Genomic DNA, 20,056 nt, shown 5'->3' with positions numbered 1-20,056 from the left:
AACAGGGCGGGTGGAATGGGTTAACAGGACACCCAGATGGCATCCAGGGCCAACGAGCCCGAGTTTCCTCATCTTTCACTGAGCTCTGTGGCCTCAGAGGTCCCATCATCTCCTCGAGCCCTCCCTGTGGGCTCCTTCCCTTCTACCCCAGCCTGAGCACCCCCCCCCCGTGTCACCCACGCCTCCTCCCTCCCTCCTTCCCGAGTGGCGTGTGACTGCTCTGGGGACCTGAGAGGCAGCTGGAAAGTGACACAGCACCACTTAATTACGCTGGTGCCTCTCAAGTCCCAGTGGCTAAATTTAGCTGGGAGGAGGCTGGGTGCTGGGCATGGAAGGCCAGGCCCCTCCCCAGCCTCCAGGCCCCGGGGGTGTCCTTCTGACCAGTGCACCTGCCTCTCCGCCTCCCCTTCCCAGCTGCAGGCAGCCAGGGGAGGCCCTGCTGACAACAGCAGCAGCAGCAGCCAGTGGTGACCTGGAAGGACCTCGGCCCACTGGCCACCAGTTCAGCCAGGCTGGGCCGGGTCAGAAGAGGGGCCTTCTCCATCCTTCCGAACCTTCCCACCGCTCGGATTTCCTAGATCTTGTTCCTTTTGGCCTCAGTTTCCTCTTCTGTCAATAAGGAGGTGGACTCAGGGGTCTCTTTCATCTATGACACACTATTTTCTGAGTTTTAAGGACCTTTTCGGCTCCAAGTCTGTTCTGAAGTCCTGATTTGACCTGGTTTGACATCCTGTGGTATTTTCTATGTTCCAATGTCCTCCCAGGTCTGGCATCTTTTGTTCTAAGGTCTCTTCCATCTCTGAATCTGCAGGTCCTTCAGATGTTCTAGGTTTCATCTCAGCCCTCATATTTTCTGTTCTAGCTTCCCTCCCAGCTCTCACATTCCAGGTTCTAGGCTCCCTTCCAGCTCTGACTGTCTTTGTTCCAAGGTCTCTTCCATCTCTGACATCCTAAGGCCTCTCTGATGTTCTAAGTTTCTCCTTAGTGCTGATATTTTCTCTCCTGGGTTCACTCCTAGCTCTGACATTCCAGGTTCTTAAACCCTACCCAGCTCCACATTCGCTGTTCCAAGTTCCCTCCCAACTTTGACATCTTTTCTTCCAAGGTTCTTCCATCTCTGATATCCTAAGGTCCCTTTGAAGTTCTAAGTTTCTCCTTAGTGCTGGGTTTCCTTCTAGCTCTGACAGTCCAGGTTTTAAGCTCCCTCTCAGGTCTTACATCCTTTTTTCCAAGATTTCTTCCATTCCTGACATCCTAAGTTCCTTCTGATGTCTAGATTTTATCTCAGCTCTGATATGTTCTGTTCTAGATTCCCTCCCTGCTCTCACATTCCAGGTTCTAGGCTCCCTTCCAGCTCTGACTGTCTTTGTTCCAAGGTTTCTTCAATCTCTGACATCTGAAGGTCCCTCAGAAGTTCTAGGTTTCATCTCAGCATTGATATTTTCTGTTCTAGCTTCCCTCCCAGCTCTCACATTCCAGGTTCTAAGCTCCCTTCCAGCTCTGACATCTTTTGTTCCAAGGTTTCTTCCATCTCTGCATCCCAAGTTCCCTCTGATATTTCAAGTTTCTTCTCAGCTCTTCTATTCTCTGAGCTCCTTCTCAGCTCTGGCATTCTGGGTGCTTTGTTCTAAGGCCTTCCCTTGCATTCATGCCCAGCAGTTCTTATAAAGACGACAAGGCCCTCTGTGACTTGAGGCGTAACGTGCATTGGGAGTGGGCTTTGGTGGTTAAGCCAGATTTCTTCAGGGTGTCCTGGAGGCTGATCTCCTCTCACTCCCTTTGCCTGCTCAGGGAGGCTTTCAGAAGGAGTCCTATGGAGGAAATGCCCCCAAGGCCTGGCATGTGCCCAGGAGTGGCAGAAGGAAAGGCCTGGAAGAGCAGGTTTGGTGGCCATGACAGGACAGAGACGGCATCTGGGGCAGGGTGGGGGCCTCTTGGATCCCCAGAGAGAAGCCTCTGTAGAGCTGAAGAGAGGGCCTGCCTCCCAGGCTGGGGCTGCCTGATGGAAGGCCTCTCTTTGGGGGATCATCCAGGCCCAGGCTGGTCTGGATCTGTGCCCCAGAGCCCTGAAAGCAACCTTGCAGATAGCTACAGGCCTGTGGGGGCAGGCTCTGGCCCAGTCCCATTCTAATGGGCCAAGAGAGTGAGGAGAACAGATTTTCCTGGGGGAGGGGAGGCAGGGAGAGCTGGTTGAGTTGGCATGGGAGGAGCAGAGGCTGGCCCAGCCGGCTAACTAGTGCCAGGCTGTTTAGATCCTTCAGTGAGCCTGAGGGGTTTCTGGGGAAGGGGATGTTTGTGGTGCTAGTGGTTGGGGAGAGATGGGAGATGGGCATTTCTGGGGCAGGGCAGGGGGACAAGTTGGCACCCAAGGGAAGGCAATGGGGGGAAGCAGCAGGATTTGAGCCTCTGGACAGTGTGTCTGACATCATGGAGAACCTCTGAGGACCTGAAAGGGCCTAGGCTGGGAGGAAGGAAAGTGTGAAATCCAGAGGTGAGAGATCACGTCCTCACTCTCCACTCCATCCCCCACATTGTGCCAGGCGCCAACCACCCTGCAAAAGGGGGATTCCTCCTGCCTCTAAAATAAAACACTCATTGTTCAAAGCTCCTTTGTCCAGGCTGTGCCTCGTGCCTGGAATGCTCTTTTCACTTTTTAGTGTCAATAATTCCTTCAAAATTCAGTTTATGTCCTTTTCCTCCTCCATATAAGGCCCTTCCTGGTCACCCCAGGTGGTAATACTACTTGTTTCCAAGTGGCTCTGGCACTTATTTTGTATTAGATAGAGCACAGGGATTGGAATAAGGAAGAACTGGGTTCAAATCTAGTCTTAGACACTTAACTAGCTGTATGTTCCTGGGCAAGTCACTCCACTTCTGTTTGCCTCAGGTTCCCCAAGTGTAAAATGAGGACTATAATAGCAGGGTTGCCATGAGGGCCAAAAGAGATAATATCTGTAAAGCACTTAACACAGTGCCTGGAACATAGTAGACCCTAATAAATGCTAGTTCCCTCCCTCCCTCCTTCCCTCCTTTCCTCCCTCCATCTTTTTCTTTCTTTCTCTTTCTTCCTTTCTTTTTCTTTCCTTCTTTCCTTCTTTCCTTTTTCCTTCTTTCCTTCTTTCTTCTTTCTTTCTTTCTTTCTTTCTTTCTTTCTTTCTTTTCTTTCTTTCTTTCTTTCTTTCTTTCTTTCTTTCTTTCTTTCTTTCTTTCTTTCTTTCTTTCTTTCTTTCTTTCTTTCTTTCTTTCTTCCTTCCTTCCTTCCTTCCTTCCTTCCTTCCTTCCTTCCTTCCTTCCTTCCTTCTTCCTTTCTTTCTTTCTTTCTTTCTTTCTTTCTTTCTTTCTTTCTTTCTTTCTTTCTTCTTTCTTTCTTTCTTTCTTTCTTTCTTCTTCTTTCTTTCTTTCTTTCTTTCTTTCTTTCTTTTTCTTTCTTTCTTTCTTTCTTTCTTCTTTCTTTCTTTCTTTCTTTCTTTCTTCTTTCTTTCCTTCTTCTTTCTTTCTTTCTTTCTTTTCTTTCTTCTTCTTTCTTTCTTTCTTTCTTTCTTTCTTTCTTTCTTTCTTTCTTTCTTCTTCTTTCTTTCTTTCTTCTTTCTTTCTTCCTTCCTTCCTTTCTTCCTTCCTTTCTTCCTTCTCTCTTTCTTTCCTTCTTCCTTCCTTCCTTCCTTCCTTCCTTCCTTCCTTCCTTCCTTCCTTCCTTCCTTCCTTCCTTCCTTCCTTCCTTCCTTCCTTCCTTCCTTCCTTCCTTCCTTCCTTCCCTGAAGTTCGATGGACTGAAGATGACTTGTTTCCTGAGGCTGGGTTCCTTCCCCCTTGGTCCTTGAGCCTTCTAAGGTTTGCCCCAGGGGTAGAGCCACCTGTGGGGATGCTGGAGTGCCTGTGCCAAGGTCAGAGTAGAAGGGAATGGAGGGGTGGGTGGGATTTGCCAGTCCAGCTCCCTGCTCCTTCCAAGCCTCATGTACACCATGGCGCCCTATGAAGAAGGGGGCCTGTGTGGGAGATGGGGTGCTGGACATGGAGTCAAAATCCTCCCTCAGACTTTCTACTTCTTGGAGAGTCCCTTAAGCCTCAATTTCCTCACCTGTGAAATGGGAGTCATAATAGACTCTCCTTCCCAGACCAGAGGGCCAGTGGAGGGAAGGGAAGTCAGCTCTATAAATGTCCCCCGGGGCCCTGGCCAGAGGATTACAGGAGGGAAATGGGAAACACTGGGTACAATGGGAGCAAGAGTGCTACCCAGCAGCGCTTGAAAGCAGTGTAGCCTAGAAGAAAGGGTGCTAGTGTTGGAGTCAGTGGTCCTGGGTTAGAATTCTGCCACTGCCACCAAGTAGCTCTGTGACCCAGAGCAAATCTAAGCCCCAGTTTACTCTTCTGAGTAAGAGCTGAGGATCTGGAAAATGCTCAGGTGGTTTCCCAAGCCTGCTCCCTCTAAAAGGGTGCTTGTCTTCTGCTCAGACCTCTCTTCCCACTCTCCCACCCCCCACTCCACCTTCTAGGCTTTTGCCTCCCCTGACCCTTGTTGTAGGCTCTTGGCTCCCCCTACCCCAGTCCTAGGCTTTGGTCCCCTGTTCTAGACTCTCAACCCCGCCCTGTTCTAGGTTCTTCTCCCTCTCCCTGTTTGTTCTAGACTCTCAGCTCCTGCTGCAGAGGCCAGACCATCTGAAAGTGCAGTCAAACACACCCTTCAAGCTCCCAGACGTCCAGAGCACTTACTGTGGAGGGCAAAGCACTCTGGCAAATGAGGGCGTTCAATTAAGGCTTCTCTGGATCAAGGGCTTTGCTGTCTTGTCAGCGTACTGCCCAAGGCCAGCCTGCGGCTCCCATTAACCCCTTGGGGTGTGCTGGGTGCCCCTGGGTCCTGGCTCATCTCTGATGGTGGAGAGCCAAGACCTGAACCCAAGACCGGCTCTCCCACTCCCCAAAGCTGAATCCCCTTAAGTGACTGTCCAAGGTCACACAGGCAATGATCGGAATGGCCAATCTCTACCCCTGTGACTTTGAGAAAGTTACTTCTCAGGCCTCAGTGATCTCCTCCATGAAATGGGCTGGTTAGACTCACTGGCCAGGACTCTGTGATATCATGTCTAGAGACTGTCTCTCTAACTAGGCAGTGAACAACTCCCTGAGGGCAAGCACCACTGGCAGCTTAGAGGGGATCTTGGTGACGCTCTAGACCCACTGCCTCATTTTACAGATATGGAAGCCAAGGTCCAAAGCTTAAGACTTGACCAAGGTCTCATAGGTAGCTAAAGAGTTTGTGTTGCCTTTTCCCATTAGAAGCAGAGACTGTCTTTGGATGTTGAGGCTTAGCAGCATAGCGCCTGGCGCACAGTAGGGTCTTATTTTACACCCTCACCTTCCATCTTGGAATCAATTCTGTGAATTGGTTTCAAGGCAGAAGAGTTGTAAGGGATAGGCAATGGGGGTCAAGTGGTTTGCCCAGGATCACACAGCTAGGAAGTATCTGAGGTCAGATTTGAACCCAGGACCTCCCTTCTCTAGGTAGCTCTTCATCCATTGAGCTGCCCCTCTAGTAAGCTCTTAATATTCCTCGTTGACTTTTAAGGTCAGTGTGGTGTGGTGGAAACCAAGCTAGACTGAGAAGGAAAAGTCCTGGGTTCAAAACCCAGCACTGCTCCTTATTCCGTGGGATGGGAATTCTTTTCTGAGTGTGTCCGAGCTGGGAGGAGCTTGAGAACAGAAGAGGAGGATCTCGGGCAGCCTCCCTCCCGCTCTGTCCCGCCCTCTACCTCCAACGTTCTTTCCCCTCCCTGATCCCAGCCTTGAAAGAGTGGGGCTGGAGGCTCTGCAGATGTTGGGGGGGACCCTAACTGGCTGTCTTCCCTCTCCCACACCCCCTCCCGCGCAGGGGCTCCCAGGTGAGCTCCAGGGAGGGAGGGAGGCTCAGGTACTTGGAGGAGTAGACACAGTCTCACGGCTCCTCCTGGTGGGCACTGGGGGAACTTCTCCAAGGAATCTGGGGTGCGGGGTGCCTTCTGCTCCCTCCTCCCCCCTCCCTTTCTCCCTCCACCCAAGGGGTCCCCACACTAGAAGGTCATTCAGATGGCGTCCCCTGGAGAGAGGCTCTTGTACCCAAACGACCCCTGCCTTGGGCTCTCCACCCATCACGAGGGGCGATCCCAGACCCCCGAATGTCAAGGCAGACCCAGGGCTTTGGAAAGAGTGCCAACCCCTCCTACTGCTGGAAGGAGCCCCTGCTCCTTTGCGAGCAGCCAAGGGCACAACGTGGGATGGATGGAAAGGATCCGGGAGAAAGGGGCATCTCTCCAAGGGGCCTTCCGGGATCTAGAGGGAGAAGACCTGGATTCAAATCATGGCTTTCCTCCAAAACGGAGGACCTGAGGCAGGATTCTCTTCTCCAGAATGGATTCGCCCATCTCTGAGGTTCCTACATTCTGCATTCCTGGAACAAGTATGGTTGGTGGAGAGGACCTTCTCCCTCCACTTCCTGCTCCTGCTCCCTTAGGAAAAGGTGACAGCCTCTCTGGGACTCGGTTTCCTCCTTTGTAGAATAATGGAATAGAGCAGGATCCTTTTCCAACTCAAAAGCCCTGTAGAAAAGACCTTCTAAATCCCAGTGAACGTCAGGCTATTGGGCTTGCTTCTTGCTGCATCCTATCAGCTTTCAGAGACCGAGTGGCATTGCCCAAGGCCAGGGCTGGCTCCAATGAGCTGGCACTGCTCACATGACAGCAAGAGGTAACCGGATCCAATCAGGCCCTGCCAGGACCACCAGCCACTGGAGGGCCATGGAGGCTCGCTGAGTGACACCAGGGATGGAGCCCAAGGAGGAGGAAGGGGCCTGTCCGGTCACTAGAGAGGCCACGATGAAGACAACTGGGTGCTCCTTAGTCCCAGTGCCATGAGCAGCTGAGGGCTTGACATTGGGGGAGTGGTTTGAGGGGCTCCAAGCTGCCCAAGCCTCGGGGCCTCAGACCCCTGGGAATCAAGAATCTGCTGTTTTCCCTGGAGGGGGCAGAGGGGTAGAGGGAGCTGCCTGGAGCCTGGGACGGAATGCTCTGGGCACCATTGTAGACAGGCTACCCTGGGCGAAGGATCCTGGAAGCTGACAGCTGGAAGGGACCTTGGAACACTGAATGTCAGAGCTGGGAGGGCCCTTAGAATGTCAGGCGTGGCCAATGAGAGAATTGATATTTGTAACGGAGTTTTGTTTCTTCCATTTCTCAGTGGGGGTTGGGAAAAGGAGAAGTAGGGAGGGAGGAGAGAATTGGGGCCTGAAAAGCAAATTGAATTTCTTAAAAAGGAGGCAGAATGTCAGAGGTGGGAGACATCCCAGAACATAGCACCCAGAAAGTCAGAGGGGGAAGACATCTTGGAATGTAGAACCCAGAATGTCAGAACTGAGAAAGATCTTAGAACATAGAACCCAGAAAGTCAGAGGGGGAAGACATCTTGGAATGTAGAACCCAGAATGTCAGAACTGAGAAAGATCTTAGAACATAGAACCCAGAAAGTCAGAGGGGGAAGACATCTTGGAATGTAGAACCCAGAAAGTCAGAGCTGAGAAAGATTTCAGAACATAGAACCCAGAAAGTTAGAGGTGGAAGACATCTTGGAATGTAGAACCCAGAAAGTCAGAGCTGAGAAAGATTTCAGAACATAGAACCCAGAAAGTTAGAGGTGGAAGACATCTTAGAATGTAGAACCTAGAAAGTCAGAGCTGAGAAAGATCTCAGAACATAGAACCCACATAGTCAGAGCTGAAAAAGATCTCAGAACATAGAACCCAGAAAGTTAGAGGTGGAAGACATCTTGGAATGTAGAACCCAGAAAGTCAGAGCTGAGAAAGATCTCAGAACATAGAACCCACATAGTCAGAGCTGAAAAAGATCTCAGAACATAGAACCCAGAAAGTTAGAGGTGGAAGACATCTTGGAATGTAGAACCCAGAAAGTCAGAGCTGAGAAAGATCTCAGAACATAGAACCCACATAGTCAGAGCTGAGAAAGATCTCAGAACATGGAACCCAGAAAGTCAGAGGTGGGAAAGACTTTAGAACACAGAACTAAAAATGTCAGAGATGGGGGAGATCTTAGAACCTAGAACCCAGGATGTCAAAGCTGGAAAGACCTTAGAACACTTAGAACTTAGAATGTCAGAGCTGGGAGGAAATAAGGTTGTCAGAACTAGAAGAGACTGTAGGATGTAGGACTCGGTTTTTAGAAATGGAAACATGATAGAACCTTAGAATGTAGAGTGTCAGCCTGGAATCTTAGAACACACAAGAGAGGGTTTTAGAGCTGGGAAAGACGCCAGGTCCATCTGTCCACTGACCAGAGCATCACCGTTTCTGGCCGTTCAACAGCTCTCTTCTCCAGGTCTCTAGGACTCCTTGAAACCCTTCTCTCCATCATAGGGTATCTGAGGATATGCAAAAAGATATGCAAAAAAAGGGCAGAGTAGTTAAAAAAAAGATACAACATTTCCCTGGCCAAGGGATCTTTTCCAGAGCTAGCAGCCTCTCTGTATTTCTCCTCTCAGTCCTGAGTGAGGGAAACCCTACCTGCAAATTCCCCTCCTTTTACCTCCGTGGGAGTCCTCTCCCCTGCAGACCGCTGGGCACTGCCACCCGAAGGCCCCAGGAAAATAGCTAGTTAAGACATCCTAATTGGCTGCCTTTTGCCAAGACTCATCCAACTGTGGGATCTGGCTAGAGCTGAAAGGGGCCTTGGAGATTCTCTGGTCCCCTGACATCCAACAGTGGGCCTGGGAGCTCCGGAGGCCTCTGGGAGGCCCTTTGGACCTGGAGATTGGTTTGTCTTAGCCGAAACATAATGAACTGGGCCACATGCCTTCCTGGGCCCAACAGCTGCCCCCCAGCTCCCATTAGGTTAGTGCCACCCGCTGCCAGGCGCTTGTTTGCTCCCAGACTCCCCAAAATCAGAAACGTGGCTTTCTGCTCACATGACCTGCTCAGCACCCCAGTCCAGGCCAGTCCCCTCTGGCCACGTGCCCCCATACACTCATTTATTTAGGGTAGATCTGGGGCCGGGCTCCCGGAATCTCCTCATTATGGACATTCCCTCCAGGGGTCTAGATGGGAGAAGTAAGGGCTAGGCAATGGGGGTGAAGTGACTTGCCCAGGGTCACGCAGCTAGGAAGTGTCTGAGGTCAGATTTGAACCCAGGACCTCCCACCTCTAGGTCTGGCCACCCAGCTGCCCCCATGGAGTCCTCCATTCTTGAAGGTATCTTAGCACTCAGTGCCCTCTGCTCTGGGTTGCCTCCAGGGCCGGGTAGGGCAGCTAAAGTTTCCAGCTTTGTTTCCTTTTCTGTTTCTTCCCGAAACACGCTGGGAATTCTGATGACCACGTTGACATGTCGTGCCCCCCCCCCCAAATGGAGAAAAGAGTTGGTTGCGGAAATCAATCTCTAGATCTTTTCCATTTTCCACCTGCTTATTACCTCTCAGTCTCATTCAGAAATGCCCCGGGGCCACCCTTGTTAGTGGCGCCTCTGTCTAAGCTTCTTGTTTTTCAAAGTTTAAATTGTCTTTTTCTAAAGAAAAGTGAACTTGAAAATTGTCAAGAAATGTGAACATTTCAGCATTCAAGAAAGGACCCCAAAAATGACGGTAGAAATTCTAAATATTTGTTATATTGTTGAGGGGCAACTAGGTCGTACAGTGGATAGAAAGCCAGACCTGGAGATGGGAGGTCCTGGGTTCAAATCCGACTTCAGACACTTCCTTGCTGGGTGACCCTGGGCAAGTCACTTAACCCCAGCTGCCTTGCCCTTGCCACTCTTCTGTACTAAGACAGAAGATAAGGGTTATTTATTTATTTATTTACTTTTAAAGCATCTATTCCATTCAACTCATCTAAAAATGCCCCCCTCCTTTTTTTGTCCCTACCTGAACTTAGTTTTGACTTTTACATATTTTTAATATTTTCTGTTGTATATTATAAATCGTCATTATTCTTGCTGTCTCTAACCACTGAGTCCTCTCCCCACCTCCCGCCCCCTCCCAGGAATTCTTCTCTGAAACAAACAAGTCCAGGCCAACCAATCCGATCCCCACGTCTCCTGCACCTTTTGGGGGGCTGACTCTGTGCCAAAAGGCGAGGGACGTCCCTCTTACTGCTCGGGTATTCGCCCCCCTCCCAAGAGCCCTCCAACTGACTCCTCCCCTCCCAGCAGATTCACTGGTTTTCTTTCCAGTTTCGGAGCTCTTCTGGCTCACTCACGATGGCCATCTATCTACATCAGTGAAGCTTCCTTAGGAAGTGCTGACGACTCGGGCTGACGTCTTTCCTCTGGTCTGCTTCCCATTTTCCCAGCATCAACAGCTCAGTGAATGAATTCGTGCTAATAGAGAGCACTTGGGGGTTTGCTTTTATTTTTTTGGAACCCCCACCTTCCATCTTGGCATCAACGCCATGGCAATGGGGGGGGGGGGTCAAGGGACTTTCCCAGGGTCACACAGTCAGAAAGTATCTGAGTTCAGATTTGAATCCAGGACCTTCCATCTTTAGAGTTTAAGGTTGAGTCTCATTGGATCACCAGAATATCTCTGTGAGGTAGGTACTCTCATTGTCCTCCTACATCCTTCCTAGGAGGAAACCGAGGCTAAAGAAAGTTAATGGACTTATCCAAGGACACGTAGCTGCTAAGTGTCTAAGTGGGGCTCGGACCCAGGTCTGACACGTCCTCTGTCCTAGACACTACACGGCTCTGGCCATTGAATCCTCTTTTTTTTTAATTCTTTCTTCTCATTTAATACAGATTTTGATCTCTGCTCTAACAAGCTGGTGGTCTAACTGTCCAGAGCCTGCTGATCTGGAACGGACACTCCTATCAGCAATCGGTTGTTTCCTGTCTGTTAAAATGGAGCCCATTTCCTCTGAAGGGGGGTTCGGGGTGCTTGTCATTGTCAGGGCCGGGAAGCTCCTGTGACAGACCGCAGCTGGCCTCTCTCGTGTCTTCCTTAGGAGCTCTAAGAGTCAATGTCGTCTCCTCGTTCTTTCTTCTTCCCACCCACCCCCAGTCAGAGAGCACTTAATTAATGAATTATTTAATTAATGAGGATGAATCGTGGCGGGCCCTTGGGGGGCTTTCTCTGCCCCCTCCATCCCCGAGCATTTATCGAGCACCCACTGTGTGCCAGGCACTAGGCTAGGCACAAAGGCTTTAAATGCAACGAGGGGTTACACACGGTACTTGTATGTAGATAAACTATATAGTCATATATATGTACATATAATGTGTATGTATATTGAAAGTAATTGTACTTGTATTTATAATATATTATTTTATTTGAACCTCAAAACAACCCTGGGACAGAGGGGTTATTTTTATCCCCATTTTACAGAGGAGGAAACTGAGGTAGAGAGAGGTTAAGGGACTTGTCCAGGGTGAGATGGCTAGTGAATGTCTGAGGTGAAATTTGAACTCAAGGCAGAGATGACCAGGATTCACATTACCCAGTATGTAGCCACTCATTGATGGTCCCCGGACCAGGATCTCGCGGTTAGCGTTCTAGCAGCAAAACTCACATTCCAAGAGGGTCTCCTCATTTCTTGGTCCTCTTCTCCCTTGCACTCCTATTAGCAAGGTTTCACTCGGTGCATTTGAAGCACTCATGCCTGGCCTACCACCTGGCACACAGTAGGTGCTTGATCCATGCTCAGGGATCGGTCGAGCGATTGGCCGTGCAGAAGGTCCCCAGGAAGGGTACATGCTGAAATATCTCCAGCAGCCCTTTTTGTGGCCTGAAGGCGATGCTGCCCTTCGAGGGGAGAGTGGCTAAGTAAGATGGGATGCAGGAATGCAATGAAATATCGTTGCAGCTCGTTAGCTCTCCAAGAGACAGCGTGGCAGTTCGCAAGAATAACAGCCAGACTAAAGGGGTTTTAAAAAAAGAAAAAGTCAAGAAGAATGTGGTTGATCCATTTTCTTTTTATAGGTCCATTTTTACGGATGACTTCTGTTTTTCCATCACTGACCTTTTCTTTCCCTCCCAGAGACTCATCCCTCAGAGCAAAGAAGTACAAATGAGGGGAAAGAGCTCCGTCAAACATATTGAATGGGTCTGACTTGACACACAAATGCTTGGCTCCCTTGGTCCTCCGCCGTTCGAAGACGCAGGGAAGGGACTCCTCTTCCTCCCCGCAGTGGCATCATCATCTCTTCTCCAAGGTCAATATTGGTGGTCGCCACCTGACACCATTCCATCTGAGGATGTTGTTCTTTCAGGTAAAATTCTCCCAGATACTCCCACCAACCTCTCTTGTTTGGGGCCACATTTAGACATCATCACTTCGACACATTTAGTTCCAATTGTCTTGTCATTTCCATTTATAGCGCCGTCGTCATTATGTGCATTGTTCTCCTGGCTCTGCCACTTAGACCGTCTTCTCATTAGTTCTCATTTTCTTGGGTCTCTGTTTTCATAATAGTCATCATTTCTTATGTTGCATCCATGTACCACAACCTGATTAGCCATCCTCCAACAGATGGGCATCTACTTTGCTTCCAATTCTTTGCTCTCCTAAAAAGTGTTGCTATAAACATTTTGCTGTATGCAGGGCCTTTTTTTAGCCCTTACCTTCTGTCTTAGAATCAATACTAAGTATTGGTTCCAACTTAGAAGAGTGGTAAGGGCTAGGCATTTGGGCTTAAGTGACTTGCCCAGATCACACAGCTAGGAAGTGTCAAAGGCTATATTTGAACCCAGGACTCTGGGTTTTTTGATACTTGAATTCTATTTGAATTACTTGAAGTGTATTTGAACTCTAGACTTGGCTCTCTATAGCTGCTCTCTGGCCTTTCTTTTTCATCCATGGCCTCCTGGAGGGTACCTGTCTAGCAGTGGGGTTTCTGTTTCTAAGGCGCCATCTTGACTCTGACCCTCTTGCAGCAGTAGGCTTTCTGAATCAAATGGCATGGACATTTGGGGCACTTTCTCAGTATTATTCAAAACTGTTTTCCAGAAGGGTTGGACCATGTTATAGCTCCACTAATAATGCCTTCATGTGCCCATAATTCCATAACCAAGTTGATACATGATATATTTATTTATATTTTCTCAGGAACACGTAGAAACAATTTTAACAATAGCTTTCTGACATTTTAGAATCTCATATTTCCTTCCTTCTTATCCTCCTCCTCATCAGGCGGTAAATAGTCTAATCTAGGTTATATCTGTATGTTTATACAATACACATTTCCATATTGCTCATGTCATATCAATAGAAGGCACATATCACACATACAATAAAAATCTCATGAAGGAAATAAAGTGGAAGATGGCTTGCTTTGATCTGCCTCAGACTCCAATAGTTCCTTCTTTGGCTGTGGAGAGCATTTTTCATCCTGGGTCCCTTGTGGATGTCTTGGGAACTTGTTTTACTAATGGTTTTGTCCTTCACAGCTGATCATCACAGGATATTTTTATTACTGTATACACTGTTCTCCTGGTTCTGCTCACTTACCTTTGCATCCATTCATGGGAAGTCAATATGTTTTTGAAGGACTGGTATGCTGATAAATCAGTGACTACGTTCAATATTCACCACATTGGTAGGACTCTGGTCCCCAAGACTTAATCCATGAAAAATTATCTCTGATGTTCCCATTGGTTATGTTTTTGAAAAGCCCGGACATCATTCTACAGGAAATTATCCAAGAAAACTACCCCCAACATTCTCAAACAAGAGGGAAAGGTGGAGGTTGAAAGAATCCACAGATCACCTTCTGTACTTAATCCCCAACTGACAACACCCAGGAATGTTATAGCCAAATTTAAGAACTACAAGGCCAAGGAAAAGATACTACAAGCTGCTAAGAAGAAACCATTCATATACCATGGAACCACCGTTAGGATAACACAGGATCTGGCTGCATCTACACTGAAGGACCAAAAGGCATGGAATATGATATTTAAGAGCATCTTGCCTATACACAGAAGGATGGGATCACCTCTCATAAGTTACTGAAAACATTCCTGGTGAAAATGGTTTGAGGGATTTCCAGAGAGTGGAACTTACCCATGTTGTAAAGGATTAGCTTGGCAAAAAGCAAGAAGCCAAGAGAACCCACAGGGCAAAGGCTCTGGCATCAACCAGAAGATCATAAATCAATGTAATATCAGGACAACACCTACAACAAGATGTTAAAAAAATATGACAGGCAGTGATTGAAGCCTGGACTGATGTCAAAACTATAGCTGGCTAATTGTTCTGCCTCTGCCGTATTGGTTTTACTAAGTGCAACACTCAGATCTGTAAGATGTCTTCTAGCCGGCACCAACAGATCCATCAAATCTGCAGGAAGATGATGAAATCACAACCCAGCAGCTGCGGAGACGTGACTTGGAAAAAGTGATTAAAAACTCACTCCAGACAGTACCAGAAAAGAGGTAGAGGAGACTCATCAGATGATTTGCCTTCTTCAATAGCCAATTTGCTCGTGTTGTTCAAGAAGCCCCAAGGTCCAGTTGGGGCAATGGATGACGCTTTGGAGGGAAATAAGACAGGACCCAAACTGGGAAAATCTGAGTAGGTGTAGACCCCCAAGCATCTGTCTATACCATCTTTAGGGGTTGCCGCTGAGAGGTTGTATATTACCTCTCTGTGGAAATAGAAAGAACAGAATCCTCCAACCAAAGGTTGTCTCATTGTAATGGCCAGCCTTGCTCTAGGAGAAGAGACGAGGAAATTCACCTGGGAGGATAGTGGGGTTCGGTGGCTCCCTGGAGGAGCCAACCCTCCCCGGCTAGTTTAATCAGCAATCAGTCTAGCCATTTGCAAAAAAGAGGAGATCGATGCCAAGGGCTTTGCTTTGGTTGATGCCATGATGGCAGCAGAGCTTTTGTCATCGTACACACAAAGGATCAGCAAAACGTCATCTTGGAGGATTGGTTTTTTTTTGGGTGGGAAACTATGGGAGCCGAGGGTTTGGCATTGGGTGGGTTGCTTTTTTCCTTTGGTACGAGGGAAGACTCACTGTGAAGAGGACCGAAGGGAGAAGGGTATAGCTAGCTGATGTAAGAACAAAAGGCAGCGCTTTGAACCCAAAAGGGACCATGGAAGCCAGCAAGACCAACACTCTCATTTTACCTATGAGAAAACAGGCTCAGATGGGTAAGTATAGTGCCTGTCTGAGGCAGAGTTTGAACTCGGGTCTTCCTGACTCGAGGACTCCTAGCCACCTCACTGCCTTTTTCATAAATAGTTTAAAGATTTACCAAAGAAAACTTTTTTAACCCTTACCTTCTGGCATAGAATTAATACCGTATATTGGTCTTAAGGCAGAAGATCGGTAAGAGTTAGGCATTGAAGGTTAAGTGACTTGTCCAGGGTCACACCTGGGCATTAGACACATGATATTAGACAAATTAGACAAAAGGGTCACACCACCAGGGAGGAACTGAGGTCACATTTGAAGCCAGGACCTCATGGTTCTCTATCCACTGAGTCACTTAGTTGCCCCCATAAGATATTTGTAGAGTCCATCAAGTAAAGGTTCTTAATCTAGAGTTCAAAACCTGCTATAGATCTCAGGGGATGGGTGAACCTGGATGTAAAACAATACATCTTTCTTTTCCCTAAGGGATCCCATGCTCCTGAGTGTCTGAGGGGATGCAGTCCTGCCTCGGGCTCAGGGCAGGGAGAAGACGACGCCTCTGCTGCCCCTAAAATGCAAGGATCTGCAGCTTCCAGAGCCCTGCCATTCCAGGCCATCCAACCCTCTCATTTAAGAAGGATGAAAGAAGCAGATCCCAGCAAGGGAAGGGACTTGCCCAAGGTCACACGGGAATTAGCAGCCAGATCTGCCCCCTACTAGAAGGCACCATGATCCTTGCCAGGGTCCCCATCTCTCAGTGATGTGGCATGTCCCCTCCTCCCAGCCCAAGTCCCTCCAAGGGGAAACCTGCAGTTCTTGGGTTAGACCACTGAGGGGCTGTTTAATGGAGCACAGCAGACCCCTTGTGGCCAGAGCCTGGTACTGCACCTCCCAAACCCTAAGGAGGATGAACTCTTTGGGATGCTGGAGTAAGTCAAAGGGATGTAGATGGGTGTGAGAGAGAATTCTGGGCCAGCCGGAGAAAATTCCTGGATTCTGAATCACTGCTCCCCCTAACTCCTCATATCACCCCCTATCACACCCTTCTGTCTGGTCCCCAAGCCTTCACTCCTTTCCAGAGCAGAGCTGTCTTCCCAGTGGGCTTGGGGAAATTCTCAGAGGGCCAGCATATTTATTCCTCCTCCCTATGTGATAGAGAGAACAGAACAACTGATTGGAAGATGTTTCCACCTCTCTGGGACTCAGTTTCTCCCCCTGTAAAATTAGAATACCAGGGAGTCCAGGCAGGTAGGTGGCTGCGTAGATAGAGAGCCAGGTCTGGAGAAGAGAGGTCCTAGATCCAAATCTAACCTCAGATCTTTTCTAGCTGCGAGACCCTGGGCAAGTCACTTAACCCAACTTTAGATTGCCCAACTTTAGAACTGAGACTCAGTATCGATTCCAAGACAGAAGGCAAGGGTTAAAAAAAATACCATGAAGTCAAGTCAGTGAGCATTTTATGAAGTATTTTCTATGTGCCAAGCATTGTGCTTGGATTTGCAGCTTCCAGAGCCCTACCATTCCAGGCAATGCAACCCTCTCATTTAAGAAGGATGAAAGAAGCAGATCCAAGGAAGGGAAGGGACTTGCCTTCATACGTACATACAAAGAGCCGAAAAACATTATCCCTGACCTCAAGGAGCTTCCATTCTAATGGAGAAGACAAGATATAAACAAGTAGGTAGATGCAAGACTATGGAATAAGTGGGAAAGTTACAGCCGGAGCCGGAGCCAGGGAATCCCCATCATTTTGCAAATCAGGAAAATGAGTATCAGAGAGGCAGGCAGGTCTTGAACTCGGGTCCTCTGACCCCACAATTGAAGCTCTTTCCATCAGCCCGTGCTGTCTCTCATGGCTTATTGTGAAGGCCAAATGAGATGAATGTAGAGACCTTCACAAATTATGAAAGAAACTCCATATCCATGAATTGGATAAAAAAAGAGAAGAAAACCCATCCACGCTCATTCTTAAAGGTGCCGATGGTCCAGTTACTAAAGCTCGGAGTCCCCCTCCCCCAGAGCTGTCCTTCCAGGCCCCTCCTGGTCCCCTTCCTGGATCCTTCCCATCCTGGCAAGCAGAGCCCAGAGCCCATTCACAGAGACCACTTCACACTAGATCAATGAGTACAAACTGGAAGTTGGCTTTTCCCTGCCCCGAGGCTAGCAAATTCCTGCCTCCTGTTTCCCTAATCTCAGGGATTCCCAACCATCTGTCTGCCCAGTTCCACGGCTACCTTTCCCAGCTAACCCTCATCCCCAGCCAGCAAAGCTCTGCTATTCCCAGGTTCCTACTCAGACTCTAACTAGGGTGGATTAATTGGAGCTGCGTCTTAGGGAACAGAGATCTACACGGGGCGGGGACTGACTGCCTTGTAGTTCTGAAAGTAGAAGTATAGCAGGCACAATAATAGCTAGCATTGAAACATTAAATAAATAAATCATTAAAAATAAATTAAATAATAGTTAATATTATTATTTTCATTTTACAGCTGAGGAAACTGAGGCAGAAACTGCTTAAATGACTTAGTACTCTTATTTATTTATTTTCTTAAAAAATATTACCTTCCATCTTGGAATCAATATTGGTTCCAAGGCAGAAGAGTGGTAAGGGCTGGGCAATGAGGGTTAAGTGACTTGCCCAGGGTCACAAAGCTGGGAAGTGTCTGAGACCAGATTTGAACTCAGAACCTCCCATCTCTAGGCCTGGCTCTCAATCCACTGGGTAGCCAGCTTCCCCCAAGTACTCTTATTAAAGTAGGAAATACCCCAGAGCTGAGCCCCAGATAAGAATCCTGCTCCCTTCCCTGATAGTGGCCTTCCCAGCATTGTCTTATCAGTGCTGAGTCTCTGCTCTCTTGGGTGCTTATGGTCCAAGGGCTGAGGCTGAGACATCTCTCTTCCTTGCCTCCAATTCAATTTGTCTCATGGCTTGCCTGGAGCCAGTGTTGGGCTGCCCACCCAGGTGCCCGCTGTGACACATCCCACCCTCCCACTTCTCTTCACCATAAATCCCTCCGGCTGCCTTTCAATGTCTCCAGCTCTCTTGAAGGTGCCGCATCCCTTGCAGGCGACCAGGCAGATCGTCCTTTATTGCTCTTTCCTCCCAGTTTTCCCATCCTCCCTTCCCCACCGCCATTATGCTTCAGCAAACCCTCCTCCACTGAATTGTGGTGCTTAGGTCTGGATACCCGTCTTTGTGGCTACCCTGGCCATCCTCCTTCCTTCCTCAGCTTCCTCTCTCTGCTGGGACAGGATCTCCTTGATCTGTGCCCCGAGTGGCCGCCATTGTTCTTGGCCTTTAGCAAATGCTCTTTCCTTAGTTCATCCATGGCAGTCTGAAACTGCCAGCCTGGGATTCCCTTCAGGGTGGACTCTCACAGGAACAAGGAACAAGCTTTGGGGTCTCCAGCTTACAAGCTAGTCCTGAAACTTGGGGTTCATCAGATCTGACTAGCTACGAGTTGGGGGTTTCTGGATTCCATGTTGGCATCACCGATGTGGCATCCTTCTCCCTTCTGGCTCCCCAATACCGTATAACCCCCAAGATCTTTACCCAGGAATTCTGCCCTCCTCATCACGGGCGCCCATCTCTTTCCAGTCTCTTTCCTTTTCCCTCTGGCATCTGGCTCAGGAGTCCTCACGCTTTCTTGTATCATGGATCTCTCTGGCAGCCTGCTAAAGCCTATGGACTCGGGAACATGGTTTAAAAAGGCAAAATGGGAGGAAATGCTATATTTTAAAATCATAACGGAAGGAAATAGTATATTTCAGTTAGAGGCTAGTGGAAAGGCAGATGTGGGGTTTTCCCCCTATCCAAGTTCATAGACTTTCTGAAATCTGCCCCCAGATCCCTTGAGGGTTCATGGACCTCAGGCTAAGAACCTCTGCTCTAGTCCCTGCATCACCCCCCCCCCCCCCCGGCCGCCCTCCCTTTTAGAGCCTTAGCTCAAAGTTAACCAGGTCAACAACACACTGACCCTGAGTCCTTTGGCCCCTTGGCCTTCCTTTGTTTATAGCCTGCTAGTTCTCAGCTCTTGGAAACTCTCAGCATCTGCCTCCTCCCCTCCTCTTCCCCAGCAGCCACTAAAGGGGGCCAGGAAACCCGGCAGACTGGATCCAACAAGAATTCTTCTTATCTAACTGGGCTGAGTCTTCATTGCATTGTAGCCATCCTTTCATGCTATTTCTGACTATCCCCAGCCTTAATGGATTGTGCTGAATGACTTCTCCTTTTCAGCTCCCAACTCCACTCTCAATCGCTCCTCTTTCTTTGATGAAAAAGAAAAAGAATTTTGTTTTGGTTTTTGTGTCATCCTCATTTCCTAATATATCCCTACCCCTCTCATTCTAAGCAAGAGAGAGAGAGAGAGAGAGAGAGAGAGAGAGAGAGAGAGAGAGAGAGAGAGAGAGAGAGAGAGGAGAGGAAGGAAGGAAGGAAGGAAGGAAGGAAGGAAGGAAGGAAGGAAGGAAGGAAGGAAGGAAGGAAGGAAGGAAGGAAGGAAGGAAGGAAGAAAGGAAGAAAGGAAGAAAGGAAGAAAGGAAGAAAGGAAGAAAGAAAGAAAGAAAGAAAGAAAGAAAGAAAGAAAGAAAGAAAGAAAGAAAGAAAGAAAGAAAGAAAGAAAGAAAGAAAGAAAGAAAGAAAGAAAGAAAGAAAGAAAGAAAGAAAGAAAGAAAGAAAGGAAGAAAGGAAGAAAGGAAGAAAGGAAGAAAGGAAGAAAGGAAGAAAGGAAGAAAGGAAGAAAGAAAGGAAGGAAGGAAGGAAGGAAGGAAGGAAGGAAGGAAGGAAGGAAGGAAGGAAGGAAGGAAGGAAGGAAGGAAGGAAGGAAGGAAGGAAGGAAGGGAAAGAAAGAAAGAGAGAGAGAAGGAGAGAGAGAGACAGAGAGGCAGAGAAACAGAGAGACATGGAGAGGGGAAAGGAGAGTGAACATTTCATCAGGACTAACCAATGCATCAGT

The 20,056-nt window shown here is 48.3% G+C and overlaps 1 long non-coding RNA gene across 1 annotated transcript; it reads right to left on the bottom strand.

Annotated features, from left to right (window-relative positions):
• Window positions 1-8,228: 8,228 nt before the first annotated feature.
• On the bottom strand, window positions 8,229-19,471 carry LOC130455161 (uncharacterized). The gene is made up of 2 exons (XR_008913082.1): window positions 18,655-19,471; window positions 8,229-8,397 (listed from the first exon to the last, which is right to left on the bottom strand). It is a non-coding gene; the product is annotated as an uncharacterized LOC130455161 (long non-coding RNA).
• Between the last annotated feature and the right edge of the window lie 585 nt (window positions 19,472-20,056).

Source organism: Monodelphis domestica, chromosome 6 (assembly GCF_027887165.1).
Source record: "Monodelphis domestica isolate mMonDom1 chromosome 6, mMonDom1.pri, whole genome shotgun sequence".
Classification (NCBI taxonomy): domain Eukaryota; kingdom Metazoa; phylum Chordata; class Mammalia; order Didelphimorphia; family Didelphidae; genus Monodelphis; species Monodelphis domestica.
Note: the sequence above shows the minus strand (reverse complement) of the source record. Positions and strands in the feature narration are given on the sequence as shown.